This window comes from Pteropus alecto, unplaced genomic scaffold (genome assembly GCF_000325575.1).
Source record: "Pteropus alecto unplaced genomic scaffold, ASM32557v1 scaffold271, whole genome shotgun sequence".
In the NCBI taxonomy this organism is placed as follows: domain Eukaryota; kingdom Metazoa; phylum Chordata; class Mammalia; order Chiroptera; family Pteropodidae; genus Pteropus; species Pteropus alecto.
In genome coordinates, this window is record NW_006430730.1 from 536,232 (window position 1) to 542,300 (window position 6,069).

Genomic DNA, 6,069 nt, shown 5'->3' on the forward strand with positions numbered 1-6,069 from the left:
GAACTGACGTAAACGAGCAAGAGCTGGACGCTGAGAGCGCTAGAGCGCAAGCGCAGGGCAAGGGAGGCGGCGGACTCAGAGCAGGGCGCCTGCGTACAGCAGGCAAGTTTGGGCCGATGTGGGTTAGGGATGTGCCTCGCGGAGGCGCCGGACGGAAAGAAGAGATGGGAGTGCGCAGGCGCGGTAGGACTGACTGACGCCCGCTTTCCCTAGAGGCTAGCCGCGGTGCGATTTCCCAGCAGCCCATAGTCCTTATTTACATACGCTTTGATCTCGTTTAAGTTGGCTCTCGCTGTTCTACCCGGTTCCGAGTCTCTTAAAGAGCCCTGGAGCGGAGGTGAGGAGGAGTTGTCATTTAGTATGTCCCTCATGGTTGAGCTCAGGCTCTGAAACCACACAAAACCAGCTTTGCATTTCCTTGCTAATGACTGGCCAGAGGCTCGACCGTTTTTTTGTGTGTGCCTCAGTATCATCTACTAAGTGGAAACAGTCATACTTGTATTACCGGGCTATTGGACTACTTTATGTAAACCGAATTATCAATTAGATAATTATCAATATTATATCAGTTAGACATTCTACGACCACAATAGTCTTATCTGCTCATTCTACATAAGCAATTACATATGGGCTATAACTTTTTTATAAGGTAACTTGGGCCCGGAAAGTCCTTAAAATGACCCCGCAAGAAAAGAGTTTTGCACACATCCTGGCCCATCTATTAGCTGCTGTACTAGACAGCTGTGAGACATCTGGCTCCCAGTCTGTTCCGTCAAATTGGTTGGGTGGGGCTTGTTAGCTTATGAGTTTGGGTTCCGGTATGCCACACAGCGTAGCAAGTATGCATTGGTTAATGCATACCTCTTGTAGAAGGCCTGGCTGGGGGGTTGAGGAATCCTAGGTCCACCTCGGTCTGTGAGAGTGTCTCCAGCAAGTCCTGCTCAGGGATGGGCCTTAGTTTCCCCATAGGTAAACCTAATGCTGGAACTAGCCCTTAGCTAATAGGTTTCCAGCTTGGAACTCACTGCTCTGTATTCCTATTCCTAATTCGTGGTCTTGCCCCATCACTGTGTTGTTAACTCTAACCAATGCCACTTGCACCTCAGTCCTGACCATTTTAGAGTCCTGTCTGGTAATGGGTCTGTCTCATTAACTGCACAGAGAGCCCCGGGAGGAAAAAGACCAGGACTGTCTCAGTCATCACTTTTGAGGGATGGGACATACCTAACACTGCCCAGCAAAGCCCTGGCACAGAGCAGGCCCTCGGGGAATATCTGTTTCAAGAATTAACCCCTCCACTCTAATCAAGACTCAAGGTTACTGTGGCCTTTCTTTCCTCCTCTGTGTTGAACAGCTCACAGCCCATTCCCCTACATCCAGGTCTTCACAACTGACTCAAATTCCTGCCCCTCCTAGGGCACAGGATGGATTATCTCACAAAATCTCCAGTGCCCTTGTGTATAAACTCCTTGGGACACTAGTAGTCAAAGGTAATGGTTTTCAAACTCTTTTAAGTACATGTGTGTACTTACAGTACAATGAAACAAGTGTCACAAAATACTGTTTACCTTTATGTGTGATGCACTCTGATATTTAATTTTTTTCAGTGTCGTTTGAGTCCCCGCTAAACTGATTTTCAGACCCGCTAATGGGGCACTCCTTGCAGTTTGAAAAACACTAGTCGGGGGGAGACGGCACTCACTGGCTTTGGAGATGGACAGGCCCTCATTCTAATCATGCCTTTCCTGTGTCCTCATCAAGATAACTTCACTTCTTGGAGCCTACTTTTCCTCATTGCAAAATATCAATAGAATTTACTTAGCAACTGTTATGGGCCTAGTTCTGTTCTTAACACTGTCCCACTGGTGCTATTCCGTTGCTGTCAACACGACCTTGGAGGTTAGTGCAGCAGTCCTGGTCCCAGGACAAGTTAGGGGTGGAGGTTGGATTTGAACCCTGGCCATCACATATAGGAGCCTGTACTTTGAACTCACATCATGCAGAAAAGTGGAAAGTATTGGCCTTACTCTGTTGCTTTGGCAAACCACTTATCATTCGGGGGTGCTCAGCCTATCAATTTCTACATCAAGGGTGATTGCAGAGAAAATTCCCTAAAACCCCAAATTATTCTCCACCCTCTAATCTGTGCTGTGAACTCCCTGCCCATAACTATAAGTATGGGCTGCCCATGCATTTTTCTGAGGGCTGGTAGCTTCTCATCTGATGTCTGCTCAAAGGCCTCTGGATTCAGAAAAAACTATTGAAGACTCCTGCCCTGAAGGATGGAGAGGGTGTCTCCTCGAAGCCCCCTTATGTCCCCAGGGAGCCGACATCAGCTCCTGGAGTCCATTTCAACCTTTCTCACAAATTGGGCTCCTGGTGGTGAACAGACAAGCTGTATGGACCAGCTCTTAGGATTTCCGAATGGGGAGGCTTCTACTCCATCCCACAAGGTCTGGGGGTCTATCTGTGGCAGTGGTGGAGGTGGCCATGAGGGCGGGAACTACCCCTGCCACGTGGGCAGTGAGGAGATGAAAGCAGGAGGAATCAGAATTCCTCCTTTCTTTATCCTAAGCAGAGCGTTTTCGGGGGAGAAAGTCCATAGCATTAATCTGATTCTCAAAAATATCTGGCACCGTTAAAAAAAAGTTTTTATTCAAAAGGGTTTCCCACGTTATACAGAAATGTTGAAATACTATCTTTGACTCCCCAGCCAGAAGTTACTGAGCCCCACCCTAGATGCTACTGTGTTGGGAAAATCCTTTTAGAGTCATTTTAAGTGTTTGGCAGAAGTACAGATAAGCCTCAGGGATTCTGTTGGTTCCAATTTTCTTTTTATGAAATATGTTTCTCTTTCAGAAATTGCAATAGAAAACACCATACATATTCAATTTTTTAACACATAGGAGATTCCCAAAACGTTTCGGTGGTTGTGCTAGGCTGGTCTCTGGGGCAGACCTTGGAATGAAGTTTTTTCTACCCTTGATAAGACTGAACACCTTATCGATCTGCTCTGAACACGTAGATGGCTTCCCATCCCATGTGGAATCAAAGCTAAAGGCCTCAGCAGGGCCCTAGGTAAGTTGCTCCTGCCTGTCTAACTTCATCTCAGGCTACTCTTGCCCTTAACCGCCATGTTCTAGACACACTAACCTCTTGTCTACCCCTCCAAAAGGACAAGCCTGTTCCCACCTCAGGGCCGCTGTTCCTTTTGCCTGGACAGTTCACCCTGATTTTGATTTTTGCATGACTGGCTCCATCTTGTCTTCCAGAACTCAGTTCAAACTCACCTCTTTCAAGAGACTTCGCCTGGCCACTCAAGACTCAGAAGAGCCAGGCTGTCACCATCCATCTCTTTAGCATATCTGAATTCCCTACTTAGCACTTAACACTAAAGAATACTTTTGTTGTTTATTTTGTAACTGTCTTTCCCAAAACTAGGATATAAATTTGTCCGTGAAGGCAAAGACCTTGTCTTGGGCACCCCTGTCTCCCCGGCTCCTAGAACGATACCTGGCACATAGGTGGGACTTGGGGATCAATAAATATTTGCTGACTGAATGTGGTTTTGATTAGGAAGGTTAAAGCTCTGTACTGGGGTGAATTTTACTTTAGGTCTGAACTTATCTACTCACAAAAAGTTGAACGAATAGTAATAAACTCTTAACCTTTATTGAAGAATTCCCACATTTCCGACACGGTGCTAGGAACTATACATGACCTTATCAAATGTCCCTGCAGGTTGAAGACTCTGAAAGGCCTATTTTGCAGAAGTAAACATGGGCCCAGAGAAAAGTCTCTTGCCAAATATCACACAGCCAGAATGTTGTGGAACCTGGATCCAGTCCCAAATATGTCTCAGGCCAGGTTCACACTTTTACCCACAGTACTGGACTTCGCTTGCATGAGTCCAGATTTCACATACAGCAAAGTCTTGTATAATGCTGTAAGTATGTGCATTTGAAACAGTGAAACGCTTAAAACATAGTTTCTCACATTAAGAAAAACTGAGATAAAAATAAATTAATCCTAAAAAAAAGAAAGAAAAACATAATATGAATATCACCTCATTTTTTTTAGGTCATCAAAAAGGCGGCATTTCACAGCTGCCCAGTGAGGTGATTTATAAAAGCTATTTGAGCTGTTGCCACAAGATGGCGCCACGTGCGCTGGTCATCCCTGCAGGAACCTGCTGACTGGCATGCATCAAGGTTCCCGCAGCAAGCTGGGGGGCCATTCTGCCGTTATTTAAACATTCGCTGTTTAAAAGGAAACTCTTAAAAGCAACACACGATCCAGAATTGGATGCAGAGCCAGGAGGGAAAATGGCAATAAGGAACATTATTGAGACTATTAATGAAATTGGAATAAGAACTGGGCTTGAGTATTGTAGCCATGTTAAATTTCGCAGTTTTGATAGCTGTACTGTGTTTATGAAAGAGAATGTTCTTGTTCTTATATGTGTTGAAGTATCGCAAGGTAAAGGGGCCTGATGTTCTCCAACTTAACTCAAATGGTTCAAAAACACAACATACGTATATGTACACATGTAAGTGTATGTATGCGTGTTTATAGAGAGGGGGACAGGACAGAAGGGAAAAGGACAAACGAGTAAACAATTGGCAGGTCCGGATAAAGTGTAGACAGGAAACCCTCGTACTATTCTTGCCACTTTTCTATAAGTTTGTAATTATATCAAAATAGTTACCCAAAAAGCTTTTTCTTTTTTGTAGCCAATGGGAATGTCATTAAAGGGTTCTTTATGAGGCAATGATAATGCTGGTGCTGAAGATCTTCCCTGAAAATCATCAGTTTCAGAGACAAATTAGATAACACATGCCCGGCACTGTTTTAAGTCCCTCACGTGAATTGACTCACTTGATCCTCACAGTCATTCTGTGAGGTAGGTGCTACTATTCTATCTGAATGAAGAGGAAACTGAAGCACAGAGAGGTTGAGTAGCTTGCCCGGGACCACAGAGCTGCAGAGCTCAAGCTCTTAATCATAACAGACCACCAGGAAGGCCAAAGGATCACCAGGATATGCTATGTTGGTCACTTAGGGACAAGCAAGGGGCAGAAAGGCAGCTTTAGGAAAAATATCAGAACAATGAATGTAGGTTTACATGCTCTGAAACCCTGCCTATGTAGAAGTCAGTCTTGAATTATGCGAAAGTTTAGCTGAACAAAACAGGGAAATTAAGTGGCCTCTGAACCTGCTAGATGTCAGTCAACACTGGAGGAAGAATTAGAATGTTCTTTAAACAACTCTGATTATCCTCAATATTTACTTGTAAATATACAAGTGGCATAAATTTAAATTTATAAAAAATAGCTACATTCTCTTTGCCCTAGGTATTTACCCCGTGGATATGTTCACACATGAGCAAAATGTGGTGCACACAAGAGGCACTGTTTGTAATAGACAAAGACCTGGAAACCACCTAAATGTCCACAATGAGGGACTAGTTCAATACACTGAGGTACATCCACATGAGGGAACACCGGCAGTTACTGTAAAAGGAAGCTCTATCCATCAAGCATATTAAAAGCTGTTATCATTAGCTATCAGGGAAATGCAAATCGAAACCAAAATAATAGGTATCATTTCACACCTGCTAGGATGGCAATAATCAAAAGGACAGATAATGTGTTGGCAAGGATATGGAGAAAGTGGAACCCTCGCACACTGCTCGTGGGAATGTAAAATGGTGCAGCCACCTTGGAGAACTGTAGTTTCTCAAATGGTTAAAAATAGAATGAACAGGACATGGTTAGCACATCTGCTTTACACACAAAAGGTCCTGGGTTCACGCCCCAGTGGAGCCACGGTCCATGGTCTATAGCCATGCCACCCTGAACAAGCCTGATCCCGTCTGATCGCAGAAGCTAAGCAGGTTTGGGCCTGGTTAGTACTTGGATGGGAGACCACCTAAGAAAACCAGGTGCTGTAGGCATGAATAATAAATAAATATAGACAGATAGATAGATAGTTATCTAGATAGATAGATAGAACGTATGACCTAACAACTCGACTCCTAGGTATATACCCAAGAGAACTGAAAATACA

At 44.3% G+C, this 6,069-nt stretch overlaps 1 long non-coding RNA gene and 1 pseudogene across 3 annotated transcripts; both read left to right on the plus strand.

Moving 5' to 3' along the window:
• Window positions 1-6: 6 nt before the first annotated feature.
• LOC112484233 lies at window positions 7-3,561 on the plus strand. 3 transcript variants are annotated; one of them, XR_003047957.1, is made up of 4 exons: window positions 7-337; window positions 1,355-1,490; window positions 2,860-3,078; window positions 3,273-3,561. It is a non-coding gene; the product is annotated as an uncharacterized LOC112484233 (long non-coding RNA). The 3 variants fall into 3 exon arrangements; XR_003047955.1 differs by having other exon boundaries at window positions 7-1,490; XR_003047960.1 differs by having other exon boundaries at window positions 7-1,490; window positions 2,907-3,078.
• A 2,276-nt stretch (window positions 3,562-5,837) lies between these two features.
• On the plus strand, window positions 5,838-5,956 carry LOC112484529 (annotated as a pseudogene).
• The last annotated feature ends 113 nt before the right edge of the window (window positions 5,957-6,069 follow it).